Consider the following 6,805-nt stretch of genomic DNA (forward strand, 5'->3'; position numbering starts at 1 on the left):
GACCGTGGACCTGGGTTGTCCAGGTGCCTTGTCATTCCTGCATCATCTCGGAATGGACCAGCATCTTTCTCGCCCTCTCTCTGTGCCCCCTCCCCCAGCATCACTTCCCTTCCCTAAGCTGAGATTGGGCCTGCGAATCTTCAAGATAACAGGCTGCATCTCAATTATAGCGAGGAGTTTTTTTTCGTGACTCTTCATACAGAAAAAGCTAAGGGATTTATTTTGAATTGGGAATCAGCATTTCTTCCACCGAGCAATTCAGGCGGGATTAGGTTACTTTAAGGGGCCTTGCCTGAGGAGTGCAGACATTTGCTAAGAAAAGCCCATTTCAAAAGCATAATGAAAGCTGAAATCTGTTTCCAGGTGGAAACAGCCGAGAGAGTGGGCCGGAGGGGGGAGTTTCCAGAAATTGTACTTTACTCTTTTGATTTGTCAGGTTAGTGATTTGGGATTCAGAACTGTCCTGTTCCTGTTCCTTTTTGTTGTTGTGAGTGTTTGGTGATGTGTAAGATTTAGATATTCCCACACCTCCTTTGGGAATATCAGTATCCATAACGTGCATTTTCTATTTTCTCAGATGAGGCTCTATCAGATGGTACTTTGTTTTGCACCTTCCTCACCCAAACTAGAAAGCCAAGAAGCCTAATAAAAAACCAAAATTGCCAACAATTGGCTGGTATTTTTTAATAAGTCACTTAATCACTTTGCCTTGGTTTTATCATTTATTTTGAATGATGGTAAAGCATTTTGCCTACGTCATCATAGTCAGGACAAAGTGTTGGAGGAATATGTATTTCACACATACATGTAACAGTCACATACTTAAGGGTCTTTACTTTCTTTGATTTATTGCTAATGAAATTCACTAAATAGAAAGTGGTACCCTTAGGGAAAGTGAGGTTTGATGACAATGTATTTTGGGGTTTACATACTCCAGAGCATTTGACATGATGTCTTAATAGTAATTTAACTACTTTTGGTTTTTAGACAGACACTTAAAGGTTAAAATTGTAAGTAATCCAAATGCAGTCACCATATTTTTATGCATCTTTCATACATTTACTTGGATGAGCCACAATTATAACTAAACAATACATTGTTTGTGGCAAGAGCTTTTAAATCTAATGTCCATTTTATGCACATATTCATTCTATTCTTTAGGTTTTCAAATTCTAACACACTTCTTAATGCTGCAATAAAATTGTACAGATTTCCCCTCACTAGCTATATTCTTTTGAAATGAGAATTTTTAAAAAGAGATATGGAAGAGTAAAATATTTTAGTTTGAACACTTTCATGATAGAATGAAAATAGGGACATTATAAATATTATATAAATCAGAGCATTTATTGGAATACATTAGTAATTTCTTATACTTTTAAAGTTTTACCAGTAATTAATTACTGTTAGAATGTCAAATAAAAGAAAAGGATGGACATAGAGGGAAAAGCTCATTTAATACATATAAAAGGGTTTATTATCTGTAGAGATGATACCTGCCTAGCAGAGCCTATAGAATAGGAGAACATTTAATTAAAAAGGTCATTTGGTTTTAGTAAAGGTTTCAGTCATTGAATTATTGAGGAATCTAATTTCTAATTATAAACCAACTTTAGGGGAAAAGGAGTTCTCTCTTTTAAGAAATTCATCATAGGCAGAAAAAACTATTTGTATTCTACTATAACCTTTTATCTTTTTATTATCCAGAAATTATACACTAAAGATAAGGTCCTTTCCTTTGAGGATGGAACTTTTCTCTCTCACGTGTTTTTTAAGACTGACCTCTGTGCAGTTTTCATTTTAAGACTGACTATGTGCAGTTATTGAATGTAGTCATAAAACAAGGGGCCATTGTTTGTGTAAATCAATAGTGTTTGTACATCATTTATGCTTTTCAAATAATGAAGCATTTTCTCCTCAGTATTTGACAATCCATGCTTAGTGGACTAATCCTATCTTCTCCTCTCGGATTGTTTGTTTATGTTGATCTTTTTTGACACCATTGAATGAATTTGGATGTGAATGTGTTTACTTCATTTAACTGTAGCTGTAAAATTTAATTTTTGGGTGACAAGTTTGAGATTGTCATGACTAAAATGAGGCATGAATGAACTACTTGTTTGTGATTTTTCTTGCTGAAGTGATGCATTTACATATTAATGTGATATAGTATGAGTAACCAGATTGTTCTTTTGGTTGTTCAGATAAGATATATGCTGGCAGTGAGAGGCAGCTTATGAATAGGAGTTGAGACTCGATCTGAATATGGGGGTTCACTTACTGGCTTGGGCTCTGCCCATTGGTCTGGTTTGTGTACAGAAGAATTGAATTTATTCAACTATCTTTACATCCAGTTTTTTCTTTTTACAGCACAGTGAGATGATGATGATGATGGTTGACATTTATTGTTTGCTATGTAAGCATCTTGTGCTAGTCTAGGTGTTTTTACAAGGATAATCTTATTTAATCCTCATAAAACCCCAAAGAGGAAGGTACTCTTATGAGTCCCATTTTACAGAAGAGGAAATTGGGATTTGGAGAGTTTGAGTAACTTGGTAAAGGCTAATTTAACATAAAAACTGTAGTGCTAGGATTCAACCTGAGGTGTCTGGAATCTGTACATATTTTCTGAAATCTGGGTGCCACCTTGCCCCACCACATTGAGACTCTCCAATGCCTCTGATAAATGCTTTTAACTTATTTTTGATCACACTTAAAAGCACCACCTAAATAAATAAGAAGCTGCTACATTAATACTTTTATTTATATTTATTTATGTATGTCTACCGTGACTCATTTCACAGAGGATTGGAAGCAACTCCTTAGGCGAAAGCAACGTTCGTTAAAACATATATTTCTTTACTATATTAGACATCTTTGAAGGGAGCTCTAGAACGTAATTGGGTTGTTTATTTAACTGTGTGTTTAGAGTACATATAACTTGTTTATAGAGATGTTAAGTGAAAACTGTACTAGGTACTAATGTGCAAATGTTTTTTAATGATATACTTGGTAGAACATTATTTCTTCAATGCTAATTATCTAGACAGAGGAGTCTACATTATTTTACTTCAGCCTGACTGGTAAATTAGACTTTCAGTTTTGCACAAAAAGAATAGGTTTTGTGATTACTGGGGACCAAATAAAAGATTTTTAAAAATTACTAGTTGCGGGGAGTTCATTTCAATGTGGAAATGTCAAATAATGTATATTTATTTAATTGTGAGGTTTCTAAAGATGGATTTGTTGATCTTCAAATTAAGTTGTTTTGTGGGAGAACTTTAAAAGTGAGCCATTTGATGCTGTTGTTGAATGGACATGACCAGATAGTTTTTTAAAAATCCAAATGTCAGTTATATAACTTATATAGATACTAATCTATTCTTAAATCCTTTGATTTCAAGAGAGTATTTAAAAATTGAAGAGATGAGAGTTCTCTAATTGCAAACAAGATTAGGTACGCAGCATTGATATCAGTAAAACTTCTTAATTCAGAAATAGGTTTGTATTGAGGGAAAAGATTTTTTAAAATATCAAACCATTTGAATCAGTGAATATTTCTCAACAAATGGCTTCTAAGTATTAAAGTTATTAGATAAATGGGTGCTATCAATTAAAATGTGATAATTGTTGAAAATCATACTTCATGGTTCCCAAGAGTCTATTTAAATAAAGTATCAGAAATATGAACTTTAAAATCCAACAATAAATTGCTAAAGCCTGAAATTACAAAGATATTTTTGTTGAATTAACATCACATAATGTACTTCTAGGCATCACAAATTTATAGTTGGATTTAATTACCACAATCAACTTAATTTTTAAAATTAATATCCAAGAAGCAATACAATTAGATGAACTGCCCTGGATAGGATATCTCTGTTTTAGAATTTACTTATGATAAACAGATATTTAAAAAAAACGGACTTGATTAACTTCTTTAAGAATGAAGTTGGGCAGGCAGTCATTCAGAACTCTGGAGGAATGGAAACCTAATAGTTAGCTATGCTGAAGGTAGGCTATTGGGTTCTCCACCAATGGAACACACATTTAATATATTAGGTTTTTTTTGTAGGTAGTACCTTTTGCTAGGGTTAACAAGTGGAGTTAAATTATGATGGTTTACTTATTATTATGTTTTATTTAATTTTAAGAGAGGACTACAAACAACTAAAAGAAATAGATGATTTTTCCCCTCTCTCACCAGAGCCAAGTCAAGAGAGCTCCAAGTTAGTGTACTGTATAGAATGCCTAGCTCTAAGTCTGCTTTGCAATTTCTCACACTCTCAGCATTAATTTGAACATAAATCAAATGGAAGGAAGAAGGGGGTCAGTATTTGGACACCATTGGATGAATTTAGACGTGAATGTGTTTACTTCACTTGCTGGGTGGCAGGCATGGACACTGTTCCACACTTTCCATGCCTTCCTTACCTTACCTGCTTTCACATACCTGTCACTAGGGCAGGAAACTTCTGGTTGGAGAGACAAGTAATTTGGGAAGGATCATGGCTAGTAAATGGACAAGCTGGGGATTTAGCCTTGGACATGACTCCTATTGGTACTGTTGAGAAACAATGGAAGGAAAGTAAATGACCATACATTTATTGAGTTCTAAGTATACTGGATAAGAATATAGGCCCTGGCTGGGTAGCTCAGTTGGTTACAGTGTTGTCCTGATACACCAAGGTTGCGGTGTATCAGGGCACATACAAGAAGCAAACAACGGATGCATACATAAGTGGAACAACAAATTAATGTTGTTCTCTCTCTCCCTCTTTCTCCCAATGTGAGAGTATTTAAAAATTCAAGAGATAAGAGTTCTCTAATTGCACATGAGATTACACACAAACATACTCACACACACACACACACACACACACACACGGAAGTAAACTAATAAACTGACAGCCTACTAAGGTATAAGACCGCAATTGTCAAATGAGTTCATAAAATGAAGGCAGTTGGGTATAATGCAAACTAGTTGGGACAAAATAATTTAAACTCTGTCATATTATTTTTACAGAAAAAGAAAACAAAACAGAAAAATAACAGTTCGGAAACAGAATTGGGATATGAGTGGAAAGTAGACAATATAGGAGTTTCCAATGTCGTTTGGCAGCCAGTATCATTCTAGCTCAAGGCTGCATGTACTGAAGTATCAGTGTCAAAGCAGGGAGGTGGTGATCTGTGTCTCAGTGTCTGACTTGACAACAAGGCATTGAATTTAGACCATCGCTTTATCACAAAGAGATACTGTGTGTTGGAGAGGACCCAGGAGAAGGGGAGCAGGAAAGAAAAGAGGTTGGAGAGATTAAAACTATAACTAGATGTAGTAGAGGCTAATTGAGAGTGAGATGCATCGGACCAACTGCTCTGTAAGGACCTCAAGGCATTAATAAGTGAGAGTAATGAAATTCTACTTTCTTTTTAAAGAATAAGGCATTTAGCCCTAGCCAGTTTGGCTCAGTGGCTAGAGTGTAAGCCTTCGGACTGAATGGTTCCGGGTTCAGTTCTGGTCAAGGGCACGTACCTCGGTTGCAGACTCCTCCCCTGGCCCTGGTCAGGTGCTTGCAGGAGGCAACCAATCAATGTGTTTCTCTCACACTGATATTTCTCTCTGGCTTTCCTTCTCTCTTCCACTCTCTCTAAAAATCAATGGAAAAATATCCTTAGGAGAAGATTAAAAAAAAAAAAAGAATACGGCATTTATTTAAAGTAGTGTAGTAACTGAAGACAAAATGCCAGGGAAAATGTTCAAAAGTCAAATCTGAGATGGAATGTGTTGTTTAGAAAGAGGGAAAGGTAAAGGCGGAGGTTTGACCTTAAATGATTTGCAATTCTTGAGTGAATCATGATTCCAACAAATTAGAGGGTTTATTAATACCACGTTGGTGATTTATTTTATTTTATTGTTGTTGCAGGTAGCTTAGCTTTTCTTTTATCAGTAGTAAGGACTGGCATTTCACTAGGTTCTGTAAGACGCATTCTTCTGGCATAATTTTTGCTAACTTCCTGGAGCTACATTAGGATACAGAGAACCAAGAGATTTGCCCAAGGTCAAGAACAGAATCAGGAGCTGAGTTTGGAACTTGGTGTTCAGAACTGGGAGCCCTGGGACAGTTCATTTTCTCCTCTTCATCCTCTTATTGTTTTAAGGTGCCTCCCTCTCACCCTCAACTTGGCCTCCTCCTTTTCCCCATTCACTTCCATGGGACCAACCTTTCCTCCCCTTGATAATTCCTCTCTATTACTTTTCTGGATAGCAGACCAGCAGTGACATTTTATTTTTTCCCCATGTGCCATAGTGGAAGGAGACAGGGAGCAGGGTTTTTCTCAGGTTTAGACCAGTTCATTAGGATGAGATAATATACTCTAGAGTAAATTGTGACTTTCAGGGAACAGATGGCCCCAGGAAAAGATTAAATGAAAGAGTGGATGTTAATATCTTCCTACCATGTGGGCATCTCTAGAAAGATGTGCATGGGATGGTAACTGATAGGCCTTGCTTAAATCAAGGAAAGTTTCTGAAAAGTTGTATAGAAATAAATTATATAAATGGAAATGTTATTATTTAAAGAAATGGGTGAACTTTTGGTAAAATATATATTTGGGTAGCAAATTTTTACCCTTCAGTTTGCCTGTTTCATATTTTTACTTTTTTGTGCTTGTATTCTTAGAGTAAGGCCCATCAATGTAGAAATTTTATTTATTTATTTAAAAATTTATTTTTATTTTTATTGATTTCAGAGAGGAAGGGAGAGGGAGAGAGAGAGATAGAAACATCAATGATTAGAATCATTGA

General features: G+C 35.5%; 1 protein-coding gene across 3 annotated transcripts in view; it reads left to right on the top strand.

Annotated features, from left to right (window-relative positions):
- DNM3 (dynamin 3) overlaps positions 1 to 6,805 on the top strand; it is a 373,409-nt gene that overhangs the window by 703 nt on the left and 365,901 nt on the right. The window lies entirely within an intron of this gene.

This window comes from Myotis brandtii, unplaced genomic scaffold, assembly GCF_000412655.1.
Source record: "Myotis brandtii unplaced genomic scaffold, ASM41265v1 scaffold250, whole genome shotgun sequence".
NCBI lineage: Eukaryota > Metazoa > Chordata > Mammalia > Chiroptera > Vespertilionidae > Myotis > Myotis brandtii.